The sequence below is a fragment of the Pseudorca crassidens genome, chromosome 9 (assembly GCF_039906515.1).
Source record: "Pseudorca crassidens isolate mPseCra1 chromosome 9, mPseCra1.hap1, whole genome shotgun sequence".
Classification (NCBI taxonomy): Eukaryota; Metazoa; Chordata; class Mammalia; order Artiodactyla; family Delphinidae; genus Pseudorca; species Pseudorca crassidens.
The window spans coordinates 65,813,212-65,831,879 of NC_090304.1; the positions used below are offsets into that span (position 1 = coordinate 65,813,212).

The following is an 18,668-nucleotide window of genomic DNA, read 5'->3' on the forward strand; positions in this document are numbered from 1 at the left end:
TTTTCATTTCTAATTCTATTGATTTTAGTCTTCTCCATTTTTTTCTCAATGAGTCTGGCTAATGGTTTATCAATTTTGTTTTTCTTCTCAAAGAACCAGCTTTTAGTTTTATTGATCTTTGCTATCGTTTCCTTCATTTCTTTTTCATTTATTTCTGATCTGATCTTTATGATTTCTTTCCTTCTGCTAACTTTGGGGTTTTTTGTTCTTATTCCTCTAATTGCTTTAGATGTAAGTTTAGGTTGTTTATTTGAGGTGTTTCTTGTTTCTTGAGGTAGGATTGTATTGCTATAAACTTCCCTCTTAGAACTGCTTTTGCTGCACCCCATATGTTTTGGGTCATCGTGTTTTCATTGTCATTTGTTTCTAGGTATTTGTTGATTTCCTCTTTGATTTCTTCAGTGATCTCTTGCTTATTAAGTACTCTATTGTTTAGCCTCCATATGTTTGTATTTTACAGATTTTCCCCTGTAATTGATATCTAGTCTCATAGCGTTGTAGTTGGAAAAGATATTTGATACGATATCAATTTTCTTAAATTTACCAAGGCTTGATTTGTGACCCAAGATATGATGTATCCTGGAGAATGTTCCATGAGCTCTTGAGAAGAAAGTGTATTCTGTTGTTTTTGGATGGAATGTTCTATAAATATGAATTAAGTCCGTCTTGTTTAATGTATCATTTAAAGCTTGTGTTTCCTTGTTTATTTTCATTTTAGATGATCTGTGCATTGGTGAAAGTGGGGTGTAAAGTCCCCTACTATGATTGTGTTCCTGTCGATTTCCCCTTTTATGGCTGCTAGCATTTGCCTTATGTACTGAGGTGCTCCCATGTTGGGTTCATAAATATTTACAATTGTTGTATCTTCTTCCTGGATTTATCCCTTGATCATTATGTAGAGTCCATCGTTCTCTCTTGTAACAGTCTTTATTTTAAAGTCTGTTTTGTCTGATATGAGAATTACTCCTCCAGCTTTCTTTTGATTTCCATTATGGATGCAATATCCTTTTCAAGCCCCTTACTTTCAATCTTAATGTGTCCCTAGGTCTGAAGTGGGTCTCTTGTAGACAGCATATATATGGGTCTTCTTTTTGTATCCATTCAGCCAGTCTATGTCTTTTGGTTGGAGCATTTAAACCATTTACATTTAAGTTAATTATTGATATGTATGTTCCTATTACCATTTCCTTAATTGTTTTGGGTTTGTTATTGTAGGTCTTTTCCTTCTCTTGTGTTTCCTGCTTAGACAAGTTCCTTTAGCATTTTTTGTAAAGCTGGTTTGGTGGTGCTGGATTCTCTTAGCTTTCGATTGTCTGTAAAGGTTTTAATTTCTCCGTGTAATCTGAATGAGATCCTTGCTTGGTAGAGCAATGTTGGTTGTAGGTTGTTCCCTTTCATCACTTTAAATATGTCCTGCCACCCCCTTCTGGCTTGCAGAGTTTCTGCTGAAAGATCAGCTGTTAACCTTATGGGAATTCCCTTGTATGTTACTTGTTGTTTTTCTCTTGCTGCTTTTAATATTTTTTCTTTGTATTTAATTTTTGATAGTTTGATTAATATGTGTCTTGGTGTGTTTCTCCTTGGATATTTCCTGTATGGGACTCTCTGTGCTTCCTGGACTTGATTAACTATTTCCTTTCCCACATTAGGGAAGTTTTCAACTATAATCTCTTCAAATATTTCCTCAGTCCCTTTCTTTTTCTCTTCTTCTGGGACCCCTATATGTTGGTGCGTTTAATGTTGTCCCTGAGGTTTCTGAGACTGTCCTCAATTCTTTCCATTCTTTCTTCTTTATCTACTCTGTGGTAGTTATTTCCACTATTTTATCTTCCAGGTCACTTATCCATTCTTCCACTTCAGTTATTCTGCTACTGATTCCTTCTAGAGAATTTTTAATTTCATTTAATGTGTTGTTCATATTGTTTGTTTACTCTTTAGTTCTTCTAGGTCCTTTTTAAACGTTTCTTGTATTGTCTCCATTGAATTTCCAAGATTTTGAACATATTTACTATCATTACTCTGAATTCTTTTTCAGGTAGATTGCCTATTTCCTCTTCATTTGTTTGGTCTGGTGGGGTTTGACCTTGCTCCTTCATCTGCTGTTTCTCTGTCTTCTCATTTTGCTTAACTTACTGTGTATGGGGTCTCCTTTTCACCGGCTGCAGGTTCGTAGGTCCTGTTGTTTTTGGTGTCTGTCCCCAGTGACTAAAGTTGGTTCAGTGGGTGTGTAGGCTTCCTGGTGGAGGGGACTGGTGTCTGTGTTCTGGTGAATGAAGCTGGATCTTGTCTTTCTGGTGGGCAGGACCGCATTTGGTGGTGTGTTTTGGGGTGTCTGGGATCTTATTATGATTTTAGGCAGCCTCTCTGCTAATGGGTGGGGTTGTTTTCCTGTCTTGCTAGTTGTTTGGCATAGGGTGTCCAGCACTGTAGCTTGCTGGTTGTTGAGTAGAGCTGGGTCTTAGCTTTGAGATGGAGACCTCTGGGAGAGTTTTTGCTGTTTAATATTACATGTGGCCTGGTGGTCTCTAGTGGACCAGTTTCCTGAACTCGCCTCTCCCACCTCAAATGCACAGGCCTGATACCTGCTGGAGGACCAAGACCCTGTCAACCACACAGCCCAGAAGAAAAGGGAGAGAAAGAGAAAGAAAATAAAAAGAAAAAGAAAGAAAGAAAGAAAGGAAGGAAGGAAGGAAGGAAGGAAATAAAGTTATTAAAATAAAATATATTTATTAAAAAAAAAATGAAAGAAGAGAGCAACCAAACCAAAGAACAAATCCTCCAATGAAAACAAGCACTAAAAAGTGTACTTAATAAAAGAAAAAAACAAAAAAACGGGCAGACAGAACCCTATGACAAAAGGTAAAAGCAAAGTTATACAGACAAAATCACACAAAGAAGCTTAAACATACACATTCACAAAAAGAGAAAAAATAATATATATATCATTGCTGCCAAAGTCTACCACCTCAATTCTGTGATGATCCATCGTCAATTCAGGTATTCCATGGATGCAGGTACATCAAGTTGATTGTGGAGATTTAATCCGCTGCTCCTGAGGCTGCTGGGAGAGATTTCCCTTTCTCTTATTTGTTCGCACAGCTCCTGGGGTTTGGCTTTGGATTTGGCCCCGCCTCTGCGTGTAGGTTGCCTGAGTTTTTCCGCTCATACAGGATGGGGTTAAAGTATCAACTGATTAGGGGGCTCCGCCTCACTCAGGCGGGGGTGGGAGTGGGGAGGGAGGGGTGCGGATGTGGGGCGAGCCTGTGGCAGCAGAGGCTGGCATGACATTGCACCAGCCTGAGTTGTGCCGTGTGTTCTCTTGGGGAAGCTGTCCCTGGATCTCAGGACCTTGGCAGTGGGGGGCTGCACAGGTTCCCAGGAGGGGAGGTGTGGATAGTGACCTGTGCTCGCACACAGCCTTCTTGGTGGCTGCAGCAGCAGCCTTTAGCATCTCATGCCCGTCTCTGGTGTCTGCGCTGATAGCCGTGGCTCGCGCCCGTCTCTGGAACTCGTTTAGACAGCGCTCTGAATCCCCTCTCCTCGCACACCCTGAAACACTTGTATCTTGCCTCTTAGGCAGGTCCAGACTTTTTCCTGGACTCCCTCCTGTTTGTCTGTAGCACACTAGCCCCCTTCAGGCTGTGTTCACGCAGCCAACCCCAGTCCTCTCCCTGGGAGCTGATCTCCGAATCCCAAGCCTCAGCCCCCATCCCCCGCCCGTCCCGGCGGGTGAGCAGACAAGCCTCTCATACTGGTGAGTGCTGGTCGGCACTGATCCTCTGTGCAGGAATTTCTCCACTTAACCCTCTGCACCCCTCTTGCTGTGCTTTCCTCCGTGGCTCTGAAACATCCCCCCCCTCCGCCACCTGCAGTCTCCGCCAGTCCACAGTGAAGGGGCTTCCTAGTGTGTGGAAACCTTTCCTCCTTCATTGCTCCCTCCCAGTGGTGCAGGTCCTGTCCCTATACTTTTGTCTCTGTTTTTTCTTTTATCTTTTGCCCTACCCAGGTATGTGGGGAGTTTCTTGCCTTTTGGGAGGTCTGAGGTCTTCTGTCAGCGTTCACTAGGTGTTCTGTAGGAGTTGTTCCACATGTGGGTGTATTTCTGATGTATTTGTGGGGAGGAAGGCGATCTTGACGTCTCACTTCTGCCATCTTGAGGGTCTCTGTATGGTATTTTATATAAGGGACTGGAGCGTCCGTGAATTTGGGTATCAGTGGGGGTCCTGGAACCAATCCTTCCTAGGGCTAATGAGGGGTGCCCTCATTATTTCCAACAGGATTGCTGGGTTTCCCTTCATATTGGGCCATTATAGGGAGGTCACAGAATGTAAGGAGCCAGGTCAATTTGACCAGTGGCTTTATATAACCAGATCAATCGATCTAGTGGCTTTTTTTTTTTTCACCTTTTAAACTTTAACTTGAACCACAAAATACAAGGGTGATTACAGATTAAATCAATAAGCAAGGATTACTTTAAGTAAATACCCCTCACATCATTGTTACATTTGGTGAATATCCCTTACATACATTCTTCTACTAATTACTCCTTTTAAAACCTGGCTACTTGTTTTACATTCTTCTAAATTATCATGTACAACTTTCTACACTGATTTTTCCAACTACCAAAATATTTTTATGTATTACAAAAATTCAATATATTAGTCAATATATTCTTTTTTTTTAACATCTTTATTGGAGTATAATTGCTTTACAATGGTGTGTTAGTTTCTGCTTTATAACAAAGTGAGTCAGTTATACATAAACATATGTTCCCATATCTCTTCCCTCGTGCGTCTCCCTCCCTCCCACCCTCCCTATCCCACCCCTCCAGGCAGTCACAAAGCACCGAGCTGATATCCCTGTGCTATGCGGCTGCTTCCCACTAGCTATCTACCTTATATTTGTTAGTATATATATGTCCATGCCTCTCTCGCTTTGTCACAGCTCACCCTTCCCCTTCCTCATATCGTCAAGTCCGTTCTCCAGTAGGTCTGTGTCTTTATTCCTGTCTTAGCCCTATGTTCTTCATGACATTTTTGTTCTTAAATTCCATATATATGTGTTAGCATACGGTATTTGGCTTTCTCTTTCTGACTTACTTCACTCTGTATGACAGACTCTAGGTTTATCCACCTCATTACAGATACCTCAATTTCGTGTCTTTTTATGGCTGAGTAATATTCCATTGCATATACGTGCCACATCTTCTTTATCCATTCATCCGATGATGGGCACTTAGGTTGTTTCCATCTCCGGGCTATTGTAAATAGAGCTGCAATGAACATTTTGGTACATGACTCTTTTTGAATTATGGTTTTCTCAGGGTATATGCCCAGTAGTGGGATTGCTGGGTCATATGGTAGTTCTATTTGTAGTTTTTTAAGGAACCTCCATACTGTTCTCCATAGTGGCTGAACCAATTCACATTCCCACCAGCAGTGCAAGAGTGTTCCCTTTTCTCCACACTCTCTCCAGCATTTATTGTTTCTAGATTTTTTGATGATGGCCTTTCTGACTGGTGTGATATGATATCTCATTGTAGTTTTGATTTGCATTTCTCTAATGATTAATGATGTTGAGCATTCTTTCATGTGTTTGTTGGCAGTCTGTACATTTTCTTTGGAGAAATGTCTATTTAGGTCTTCTGCCCATTTTTGCGTTGGGTTGTTTGTTTTTTTGTTATTGAGCTGCATGAGCTGCTTGTAAATTTTGGAAATTAGTCCTTTGTCAGTTGCTTCATTTGCAAATATTTTCTACCATTCTGAGGGTTGTCATTTGGTCTTGTTTATGGTTTCCTTTGCTGTGCAAAAGCTTTGAAGTTTCATTAGGTCCCATTTGTTTATTTTTGTTTTTATTTCCATTTCTCTAGGAGGTGGGTCAAAAAGGATCTTGCTGTGATTTATGTCATAGAGTGTTCTGCCTATGTTTCCCTCTAAGAGTTTGATAGTTTCTGGCCTTACATTTAGGTCTTTAATCCATTTTGAGCTTATTTTTGTGTATGGTGTTAGGGAGTGTTCTAATTTCATACTTTTACATGTACCTGTTCAGTTTTCCCAGCACCACTTATTGAAGAGGCTGTCCTTTCTCCACTGTACATTCCTGCCTCCTTTATCAAAGATAAGGTGACCATATGTGCGTGGGTTTATCTCTGGGCTTTCTATCCTGTTCCATTGATCTATATTTATGTTTTTGTGCCAGTACCCTACTGTCTTGATTACTGTAGCTTTGTAGTATAGTCTGAAGTCCAGGAGCTTGATTCCTCCAGCTCCGTTTTTTGTTCTCAAGATTGCTTTGGCTATTCGGGGTCTTTTGTGTTTCCATACAAATTGTGAAATGTTTTGTTCTAGTTCTGTGAAAAATGCCATTGGTAGTTTAATCAGGATTGCATTGAATCTGTAGAGTGCTTTGGGTAGTAGAGTCATTTTGACAATGTTGATTCTTCCAATCCAAGAACATGGTATATCTCTCCATCTATTTGTATCATCTTTAATTTGTTTCATCAGTGTCTTATAATTTTCTGCATACAGGTCTTTTGTCTCCTTAGGTAGATTTATTCCTAGGTATTTTATTCTTGATCCAGTGGCTTTTACCAGCCCACGTCTTCATATTGGTTCACAGAATGGTTCCTGCTCTTCTCTGAGAATTGAATGAAGGTTCAGTTCCATTTGGACAACACATGCTAAGAAAAACTATATTGGGGTAAGGAGTCATCTAACTGAATCCCTGCAGTAATGGACATATTATAGTTCATTAATCCTTTTAGCGAGTAAATAATAAGGACTTACTATATACCAAATTTTATGTGCATGTTAGAGCTTTAGAAGTATGACAATGAACAGGAATTTTTCCACACCTTTTAAGGATTTTGTCAACCATAAATAAAGAGGTAAACTGGAGCAAGCTCAAATTACCAGAAATTGAGTTTATTTGAAAATAGCAGAGGAACTGCAATTCAGGAAACGTGCGCTGCAGCAACTTACAGGTGAGTCCATGAGGATTTGGGGCAGGCTACATTTATGGGCAACAGTGTGAAGAGGGAGAAGTCCAGCCAGAGTTCAGGCAGTAAGTTCACTGGCTTGAGGGTGGGACAGATTCTTAGCAAATGATCATTGGTCAGGAGATGTCTTGGTTTTCAGTAAATCAGACATATACAGAAATCAGTCTCAGTTCTTAAGTTCCAGTCTTCTGAGGGTAGATGTATGAGATTCTCCATTTCATATCATCTGGTTCCATTTTGGATTGAAATTCTTTCACAATTTCATAATCATATGAGAGATATGCAAAAAGGCAGTTATTATGCAGTGTGCTGGTCACTCACAATGACGAAAGCAGGGGTCTGTGCAATCAGAAGAGGATCACATACTGTAGGGAGTTGGATAAAGAAGGTGGTGATGGAAGGGAGGAACAAAATGGAAGGAATGAAATACAGGGGAGAGTATTCCTGGTGAAAGTAATGGCGTGCACGTAGGACAGAGAGAAACAAGAACACAGCGGGGTTGGAGAGGTAGTGGGTGGGAGTTCAGCACTCCTGGAATGCGCTTGTATAGCAGCACCGAAATGCATTCTGCCTCTGGAATTAGGGCAACTGCTGATCTTACACTGCTTCTCAGCGTACTCACCTAACAACATGTTAAAAATAATTTATGTTCAAAATGCCTACCAAGTACCTTGCTTCAGAGATAAATGGATGGAGAAAAGTGTTCTGGTTACTATGCTATATAAGAAACTGCCCCAAAGGTAGTGGCTTAAAATGACAATTATTTTATTTTGTTTACAGATTGTGTAGGTCAAGAGCTCATACAGGAGTGATGAGGAACCCTGTCACACATCTGTGGCCTAAGGCTATCTCCTGTTGAGTGTAGAATCTGTCTTGTGGTGGACCACTTGATCTGTGTAGTGTGCATGGGGCAAGCCAGCGGCAAGAGTCTTCTTGGAGGCAAACTTCCTCCTCTGGTTACCTTGGTCTAGCCCGTTCAACTGGGCCTTGCATGACCTTCCAGTTACAGAACCCCTGTTTAGCACCAAGTGTCTTGTCTGGGCCTTTATTCTCACTCTAAACCAGATTTTATGAATGGACTTTTGTGAATGGACTGATCTCCTGAGGCCACAGTGGCCCCTCTTGACTACCTTTCTCTCCTGTTAGCTCACAGGAACTAGAGTCTGTATCCCTGTTAGATTCCTGAGAGTTCTCAAACTTCTCAGTTTTTTTCTTTTCTTCTACCACCCCAGCAAAATTTGAAGAAGCTTATCAAGGGTGAGAGTAGAACCATGTCTTATAGGTTTCTTTTAAAATTTTTACTTAAAAATGATTTACTTAATTTTTGAATATGCAATGCATTCACATAGATCAGAATTCTAAGATGAAAGTAAATAAATCATTAGGATACCTTCCACATTGTCATGTGCCTCATAAATCTCTCCAGTTTTTCTACTACAGGATCTCAAAATAGTCACTGAATTTTAACAGTCAAGTTCGAGTCCTAGCAAAGTACACTTAGCACATGGGATGAAAGATAATGAACCTAAAATATCAGGGCCCCTCTCTTGCTTGAACCCTGTCTTAGCCTGTTCAGGTTGCTATAACAAACTACCCTAGACTGGGTGACTTATAAACAACAGAAATGTCTCATAGTTCTGGACGCTAAAAAGTCTGAGATTAAGGTGCCAGCAGGTTTGATGTCTGCTCAGATCCTGCCTCCTGGTTCACAGCTGTTTTTTCACTGTGTCCTCACATGTGGCAGGGGGAAGAGAACTCTCTGGGGTCTCTTTTATAAAGACACTAGTCCCATTCATGCAGGCTCCTTAATAACCTAACTACCTTCCAAAAGCACCACCTCTTAACACAATTATATTGGGAGTTAGGATTTAACATATGAATTTTGGGGAGACATAAACATTCAGTCTATAGCAGGGCCATTCCAGGTCATCTTCTAGGAGCACTATTAATATGTTGATATGCCTTGTAAAAGTTGCAGTCATAATACATTTTAACCACATCAGTTAAGTCGATTGTGTCTTTTAACTCCAGAACCTGCTGGGCCAGAGTTATTGCAATGTAAAAGTGCTCCATATATGGCACAAGGAATTGAACATATATATGGAGCGGGGAACCATTATAGTGGTGGAAGAGACAGCCTGTTAATAAGAATATTGTGTTATTTTTCTGGATTTTGTGATGGTTATAGTGTCTGTCAGCCCTTTTACGTTTGTAATTTTCCATATTTTGCCATTTTCTAAACCCTTTGTTACCCACTTTTTAATTTGTTATTTTGTGTCCTTTTTTCTTAGGTTCCCCAAATTATAAGAGCTTTTGATCCCACAAAATATTGATCCTCTCCTATATAAATAGCAGGCAGGTGTCTCACTACTTTGCTTTAGTTGTGGTTTGCCCATCTGTCCAGGGTGAATGACCCAAACAATAGAAGGACAGTCTTTGTTTCTCACTGTAAAGTCTTGGCACTTTCTTGGCTCTTGTCCAATTCACCAGACCACAATCTCCGTCATTACTGTTAACAGCAACAGATTAAAATGCAACCATTAAACGTCATCTTGGAGAGACCTTCAAGATGGCGGAGGACTAAGACGTGGAGATCACCTTCCTCCCCACAGATACATCAGAAATACATCTACATGTGGAACAACTTCAACAGAACACCTACTGAATGCTGGCAGAAGACCTCAGACCTCCCAAAAGGCAAGAAACTTCCTATGTACCTGGGTAGGGCAAAAGAAAAAAGAAAAAACAAAGACAAAAGAATAGGGACAGAACCTGCACCTCTGGGAGGGAGCTGTGAAGGAGGAAAAGTTTCCACACACTAGGAAGACCTTTCACTGGCAGAGACGAGGGGTCGTGGGGGAGAAGCTTCGGACACACAGAGAAGAGCGCAGCAAGATGGGTGCAGAGGGCAAAGGGGAGAGATTCCAGCACAGAGGATCGCTGCTGACCAGCGCTTACCAGCCCGAGAGGCTTGTCTGCTCACCCGACGGGGCAGGCGGGGGCTGGGAGCTGAGGCCCCAGCTTCGGAGGTCAGACCCCAGGGAGAGGACTGGGGTTGGTTGTGTGAACACAGCCTGAAGGGGGCTAGTGCACCACAGCTAGCCGGGAGGGAGTCCGGGAAAAAGTCTGGACCTGCCTAAGAGGCAAGAGACAAGTGTTTCAGGGTGTGCGAGGACAGGGGATTCAGAGCACCACCTAAATGAGCTCCAGAGACGGGCGTGAGCCATGGCTATCAACGTGGACACAAGAGACAGGCATGAAATGCTAAGGGTGTTGCTGCAGCCACCAAGAAGCCTATGTGCAAGCACAGGTCATTAACCACACATCCCCTCCCAGGAGCCTGTGCAGCCCACCACTGCCAGCATCCCGTGATCCAGGGACAGCTTCCCCAGGACAACACACAGCGTGCCTCAGGCTGTTGCGATGTCATGCTGGCCTCTGCAGCTTTAGGCTTGCCCCGCATCCCATATCCCTCCCTCCCCCTGGCCTGAGTGAGCCAGAGCCCCCTAATCAGCTGCTACATTAACCCCGTCCTTTCTGAGCAAAGAACAGACACCCTCAGGCAACCTACATGCAGAGGTGGGACCAAATCCAAAGCTGAACCCCAGGAGCTGTGAGAACAAAGAAGAGAAAGGGAAGTCTCTCCCAGCAGCCTCAGGAGCAGTGGATTAAATCTCCACAATCAACTTGATGTACCCTGCATCTGTGGAATACCTGAATAGACAACGAATCAACCCAAAATTGAGGCGCTGGACTTTGGGAGCAACTGTAGACTTGGGGTTTGCTTTCTGCATCTAATTTGTTTCTGGTTTTATATTTATCCTAGTTTAGTATTTAGAGTTTATTATCATTGGTAGATTTGTTTATTGATTTGGTTGCTCTCTTCCTTTTTTTTTATATATAGATATACATATTTTTTTCCTTTTTATCTTTTTGAGAGTGTGTATGTTTATGCTTCTTTGTGTGATTTTGTCTGTATAGCTTGGCTTTTACCATTTGTCCTAGGTTTCCATCTGTCTTTTATTTTTTTTTTTGGATAGTTTTTAGCACTTGTTATCGCTGTTGGATTTCTTTTTCAGTTTTGTTGCCCTCTTTCTTTTTTACTCCTTTTAATTTTTTTAATGTTTAATAATTTTTTAATTTTTTTGTTTTAATAACTATTTTACTTTTTAAAATTTTTTTCTCTCTTTCTTTCTTTTCTTCTCCCTTTTCTTCTGAGTCCTGTGGCTGACAGTGTCTTGGTGCTCCGGCCAGGTGTCAGGCCTGTGCCTCTGAGGTGGGAGAGCACAGTTCAGGACATTGGTCCACAAGAGACCTCCCAGCTCCATGTAATATTAAATTGCGAAAGCTCTCCTGGAGATCTCCATCTCAGCGCTAAGATCCAACTCCACTCAAAGACCAGCAAGCTACAGTGCTGGACAACCTATGCCAAACAACTAGCAAGACAGGAACACACCCCCACCCATTAGCAGAGAGGCTGCCAGGAATCATAATAAGGTCACAGACAAACCAAAACACAGCACCGGACGTGGTCCTGCCCACCAGAAAGACAAGATCCAGCCTCAACCACCAGAACACAGGCACCGATCCCCTCCACCAGGAAACCTACACAACCCACAGAACCAATCTCACCCACTGGGGGCAGACACCAAAAACAATTGGAACTATGAACCTGCACCCTGTGAAAAGGAGACCCCAAACACAGTAATTTAAACAAAATGAGAAGACAGAGGAACACACAGCAGATAAAGGAGCAAGGTAAACACCCAGCAGACCAAACAAATAAGAGGAAATAGGAAGTCTACCTGAAAAAGAATTTAGAGTAGTGATAGTAAAGATGATGCAAAATCTTGGAAATAGAATGGAGAAAATACAAGAAATGTTTAACAAGGACCTAGAAGAACTAAAGAGCAAAGAAACAATGAGGAACAACACAATAAATGAAATTAAAAATTCTCTTGAAGGGTCAATAGCAGAATAACTGAGGCAGAAGAATGGATAAGTGACCTGGAAGATAAAATAGTGGAAATAACTACCGTAGAGCAGAATAAAGAATGGAAAGAATATGAGGACAGACTCAGAGACTTCTGGGAAAATATTAAATGCACCAACATTCAAAATAAAGGGTTCCCAGAAAAGAAGAGAAAAAGGAAGGGAATGAGAAAATATTTGAAGAGCTTATACTTCAAAACTTCCCTAATGTGTAAAAGTAAATTGTCAATCAAGTTAAGGAAGAGCAGACAGTCCCATGTAGAATAAATCCAAGGAGAAACGTGCCAATACACATATAATCAAAGTTTCAAAAATTAAATACAAAGAACAAATATTAATAGCAGCAAGGGGAAAACAACAAATAACACACAAGGGAATCCCCATAAGTTTAACAGCTGGTCTTTCCGCAGAAAATCTGCAAGACAGAATGGAGCGGCAGGACATATTTAAAGTGATGAAAGGGAACAACCTACGACCAAGATTACTCTACCCAGTAAGGACCTCATTCAGATTCACAGAAAACATGAAACTTTGCAGACAAGCAAAAGCTAAGAGAATTCAGCACCACCAAACCAACTTTACAACAAATGCTGAAGGAACTTCTCTAAGCAGGAAACACAAGAGGAGGAAAAGACCTACAATAACAAACCCAAAACAATTAAGAAAATGATAATAGGAACATACATATCAATAATTACCTTAAATGTAAATAGATAAAATGCTCCTACCAAAAGACATAGACTGGCTGAATGGATACAAAAACAAGACCCGTATATATGCTGTCTACAAGAGACCAACTTCAGACCTAGGGACACATATAGACTGAAAGTAAGGGGAACGAAAAAGATATTCCATGCAAATGGAAATCAGAAGAAAGCTGGAGTAGCAATTCTCATATCAGACAAAATAAACTTTAAAAGAAAGACTATTACAAGAGACAAAGAAGGACACTACATAATGATCAAGGGATCAATCCAAGAACAAGATATAACAATTATAAATATTTATGCACCCAACATAGGAGCACCTCAATACATAAGGTAGATGCTAGCAGCCATAAAAGGGGAAATCGGGGCTTCCCTGGTGGCACAGTGGTTGAGAGTCCCCCTGCCGATGCAGGGGACATGGGTTCGTGCCCCGGTCCGGGAAGTTCCCACATGCCGTGGAGCAGCTGGGCCCATGAGCCATGGCCACTGAGCCTGCGCATATGGAGCCTGTGCTCCGCAACAGGAGAGGCCACAAGAGTGAGAGGCCCGTGTACCACAAAAAAAAAAAAAAAAAGAAAGAAAAAATCCTCAACATAATAGTAGCAAAAAGAATCCAACAGCGCATTAAAAGGATCATACACCATGATCAAGTGGGGTCTATCCCAGGAATGCAAGGATTCTTCAGTATATGCAAATCAATCAATGTGATAAACCATATTAACAAACTGAAGGAGAAAAATCTTTTGATCATCTCAATCGATGCAGAAAAAGCTTTTGACAAAATTCAACATGCATTTATGATAAAAAAAAAACCCTCCAGAAAGTAGGCATAGAGGGAACTTACCTCAACATAATAAAGGCCATATATGACAAACCCACAGCCAACATCATTCTCAATGGTGAAAAATTGAAACCATTTCCTCTAAGATCAGGAACAAGGCAAGGTTGTTGACTCTCACCACTATTATTCAACAGAGTTTTGGAAGTTTTAGCCACAGCAATCAGAGAAGAAGAAGAAATAAAAGGAATCCAGATCGGAAAAGAAGAAATAAAGCTGTCACTGTTTGCATATGACATGAAACTATACAAGAGATTCCTAAAGATGCTATCAGAAAACTACTAGAGCTAATCAATGAATATGGTAAAGTTGCAGGATACAAAATTAATGCACAAAAATCTCTTGCATTGCTATACACTAATGATGAAAAATCTGAAAGAGATATTAAGGAAGCACTCCCATTTACCATTGCAAAGAAAAGAATGAAATACCTAGGAATAAACCTACCTAAGGAGACAAAAGACCTCTACGCACAAAACTGTAAGACACTGATGAAAGATATTAAAGATGATACAAACAGATGGAGAGATATAAAATGTTGTTGGAATGGAGGAATCAACATTGTGAAAATGACTATACTACCCAAAGCAATCTACAGATTCAATGCAATTCCTATCAATCTACCAATGGCATTTTTCACAGAACTAGAACAAAAACTTTCACAATTTGTATGGAAACACAAAAGACCCCAAATAGCCAAAGCAATCTTGAGAAAGAAAAACGGAGCTGGAGGAATCAGGCTCCCTGACTTCAGACTATACTACAAAGCTACTGTAATCAAGACATTATGGTACAGGGACAAAAACAGAAATATAGATCAGTAGATCAGCATAGAAAGTCCAGAGATAAACCCATTTACATATGGTCACTTAATTTTTGATAAAGGAGGCAAGAATATACAATGGAGAAAAGACAGCCTCTTCAATAAGTGGTGATGGGAAATCGGGACAGCTACATGTAAAAGAACGAAATCAGAACACTCCCTAACACCATACACAAAAATAAACTCAAAATGGATTAAAGACCTAAATGTAAGGCCAGACACTATAAAACTCTTAGAGGAAAACATAGGCAGAACACTCTGAGACATAAATCACAGCAAGATCCTTTTTGACCCACCTCCTAGAGAAATGGAAATAAAAACAAAAATAAACAAATGGGACCTAATGAAACTTAAAAGCTTTTGCACAGCAAAGGAAACCATAAACAAGACGAAAAGACAACCCTCAGAATGGGAGAAAATATTTGCAAATGAAGTAACTGACAAAGGATTAGTCTCCAAAATTTACAAGCAGCTCATGCAGCTCAATATCAAAAAAACAAACAACACAATCCAAAAATGGGCAGGAGACCTAAAAAGACATTTCTCCAAAGAAGATATACAGACTGCCAACAAACACATGAAAGAATGCTCAACATCACTAATCATTAGAGGAATGCAAATCAAAACTACAAAGAGGTATCATCTCACACTGCTCAGAATGGCCATCATCTAAAAATCTACAAACAATAAATGCTGGTCAAAGTGTGGAGAAAAGGGAACCTCTTTCACTGATGGTGGGAATGAAATTGATACAGCCACTGTGGAGAACAGTATGGAGGTTCCTTAAGAAATAAAAATAAAACTACCATATGACCCAGCAATCCCACTCCTGGGCATATACCCTGAGAAAAGCATAATTCAAAAAGAGTCATGGGGCTTCCCTGGTGGCGCAGTGGTTGAGAGTCCGCCTGCCGATGCAGTGGACACGGATTCGTGCCCCAGTCTGGGAAGATCCCACATGCCGCGGAGTGGCTGGGCGTGTGAGCCATGGCCACTGAGCCTGCACGTCTGGAGCCTGTGTTCCACAACGGGAGAGGCCACAACAGTGAGAGGGCCGCGTACCGCAAAAAAAAAAAAAAAAAAAAAGTCATCAACCACAATGTTCATTGCAGCACTATTTACAATAGCCAGGACATGGACGCAACCTAAGTTTCCATCGAGAGATGAATGGATAAAGAAGATATGGTATATATATATACAATGGAATATTACTCAGCCATAAAAGGAAACAAAATTGAGTTATTTTTAGTGACGTGGATGGACCTTGAGTCTGTCATACAGAGTGATGTAAATCAGAAATAGAAAAGCAAATACCGTATGCTAACACATATATATGGAACCTAAAAAAAAAAAAAAGTCTTGAAGAAACTAGGGGCAGGACAGTAATAAAGACACAGACGGGGCTTCCCTGGTGGCTCAGTGGTTGAGAATCCGCCTGCCAATGCAGGGGACACGGGTTCAAGCCCTGGTCTGGGAAGATCCCACATGCTGCGGAGCAGCTAGGCCCGTGAACCACAACTACTGAGCCTGTGCGTCTGGAGCTTGTGCTCCGCAACAAGAGAGGCCGCGTTAGTGAGAGGCCCACACACCACGATGAAGAGTGGCCCCCGCTTGCCACAACTAGAGAAAGCCCTCGTACAGAAACGAAGACCCAACACAGCCAAAAATAAATAAATAAATAATTATAATAAAGCAGTTCTTTGAAAAAAAAAAAAGACACAGACGTAGAGAATAGACTTAAGGACACGAGTGGGGGGAGGGTAAGCTGGGACGAAGTGAGGGAGTGGCGTGGACATATATACACTACCAAATGTAAAATAGATAGCTAGTGGGAAGCAGCCACATAGCACAGGGAGATTAGTTTGGTGCTTTGTGACCATTAGAGGGGTGGGATAGGGAGGGTGGGAGGGAGACGCTAGAGGGAGGGGATATAGGTATATATGCATGCATATAGCTGATTCACTCTGTTATAAAGCAGAAACGAACACACCATTGTAAAGCAATTATACTCCAATAAAGATGTTAAAAGAAAAAAGTCACCTTGGCTATGCCAATGCCTGAGTTAATGAGCTGAGAGAAGAAAAGGTCAAAAAGGAGAAACCTAAAGGCAATGTGAGTTGGGGGGTGAGACAGCTTCTCCTTTTCAGCACTTTCTCCGAAAACTTGGGTAGTTTTATTTCTCATTTGCTCAGCCATGTGTGCTCACTCTCTACTTTACCTTGAGAGGTGACTGTTAGACATGCACAAGAGTAGAACATGAAGGCCTCCAGATAAAGTAGACACTGACAGGACACACTGAGTCTAAGTCGTTTGTTTTCTTTGACAGGGCTTTACCAGGCTGGATGGAAGAAGAAAAGACCATCAGTAAAACAAATGGCTCAAGTGGAGTTATAAATCAACTCTGTACTCTTCAGAGCATTTATTCAACTGAAGACATACCCAATTAAGGACCTTATAGCTTTTTCTTTCCTTTTTGCTTACATGGAGAAATACCAGTTAATATATTTAAGTATCCCAAGGCAGAGGAGTATTGTTAAAAAAGAATACAATGTTATTGATTTCTCAAGACACCATCAGATATTGTAAGATTTGGAGTTAATAAAACATAATATGATTTCTTTTATAGGATTTTTATGTTTTACCAATCTTTATCACCCTTGTGTGTTTCATATTTCAAAGTGAGAGTATCCCACTAAGATCAACTGGATGGATCCTGATCCAAGTTACAAAAACCCATGGCCTTTATAGCCACATTGTCATTTTCCCCCAGTTATCTCTTTCTGTAGGCAAATAGCGTAGGGGGGTCCTTGGAGGAAGAGAACCAAGCATGGCTTTCTTGACATAAGAGAAGCCATTTCAGGCCTAAGCCATTTGGTGATCTAAGCCTGGCCATAATGCTTGACTTTGAACAGGTCTCAGTAATAAATGATCTTAAGGGGACAAAAGAATTCAGAAACAAAGGACTGTTACCAGACGAGAGAAATAACAAGAGCAAAGATAATATGTCAGTTGTAAAGACTCCCAGTTCTCTTTCAATGGTAAAGACTAACCTAAAGCTCTGTCTTGGCTGTTTTGCAGAATTTAAATCTCAACAACCAGATCAATTGGAATCTAAGGGATGATGACAGTGACCTTTTCTGACCCTCATGACTTCAATCAACTAGAGCTTGGACTCTATCATCCAAGCCCCTTCATGAATATGCATGTACCAATAGCTTAAACTTCCCCAGTTTCGCTGTTCAGAGAGCCACTTCTTTGGGAAAAATCCCTGGTATTCTCCTTACTTGCAGCAAGTAATAAGTCCTTCTCCAGCAATCTGGCTTGGTTGTGTCTTTTGGCAACACCACCAAGAGGCTAACCCAGTTTTCAGGTAACATTTCTACATAATTGAGCCTAATTTATACTTATTCATATTTTTCTATATACACAGCATTTATTATATATACATAGTAAAATGTGATACATTGTATAAGAGGAAAGATTTGAGTAGCAAGGATTCCTAAGCTGGTTTGGGGAGAGGGTGAAGAAAACTTAGGAAGTCATCTGAGCTGGACTTTAAAGCTTTTTAAAGAAGGACCGGACTTCCCTGGTGGCGCAGTGGTTGGGAGTCCGCCTGCCGATGCAGGGGACACAGGTTTGTGTCCCGGTCCGGGAAGATCCCACATGCCGCAGAGTGGCTGGGCCCGTGAGCCATGGCCGCTAAGCCTGCGTGTCCGGAGCCTGTGCTCCGCGGCGGGAGAGGCCACAGCGGTGAGAGGCCCGGGTACCGCAAATAAATAAATAAATAAATATATAAAGAACGGCCATGTCCGTTTGTTCTCCACTCTCTATGCATAGGAGTTTTTCTGGTACAGCAAAAGGATGTGGAAGTGGAAAAAATAAATTGTTTGGAGCAGAAATAATAGATAGACATCCTTAAAGGAGGAGGAAGGACAGATTAACATTCACTTTTTTTGAGGCCCTAAAATGTGCAAAAAATGCTCTGTGAGTAGAATTGAAAGTAAATTTGAGGAATGGTGGTTAGTTGGTAAGTACGTCCACACCTGGCAGCTTCACAGTTTTCAGTTACATTCAAAAAGAGGTCATTTACTTGGAAAGAACCAGGTAGCTGGCAACATAATTGGGCTACAGCTGAAGCCCTTAAATGTCTAAACTACAATTTGTATGAGGAAATAAATTCCCTTTGTTATTTGCCACTGAAAGCAGCTGAGCTTTATGTCAGATAAGATACAGGTTAGAAGCAGAAGAAGTGACGAAGTCTCCCTGTTCTGCTCTAATGTGGTCTAAAGAATAAGGGCAATAGTAGCACCA

The 18,668-nt window shown here is 41.2% G+C and overlaps 1 long non-coding RNA gene across 2 annotated transcripts in view; it reads left to right on the plus strand.

Annotated features, from left to right (window-relative positions):
• Window positions 1-17,672, plus strand: part of LOC137230717 (uncharacterized) — an 89,571-nt gene extending 71,899 nt beyond the window's left edge. The window contains exon 3 of one of the 2 annotated variants that reach the window (XR_010946228.1): window positions 16,684-17,394. This is a non-coding gene — a long non-coding RNA (uncharacterized lncRNA). Of the gene's footprint in view, window positions 1-16,683; window positions 17,395-17,435 lie in introns of those variants that run through there. The other variant, XR_010946227.1, reaches the window with a different exon arrangement.
• Window positions 17,673-18,668: the final 996 nt, after the last annotated feature.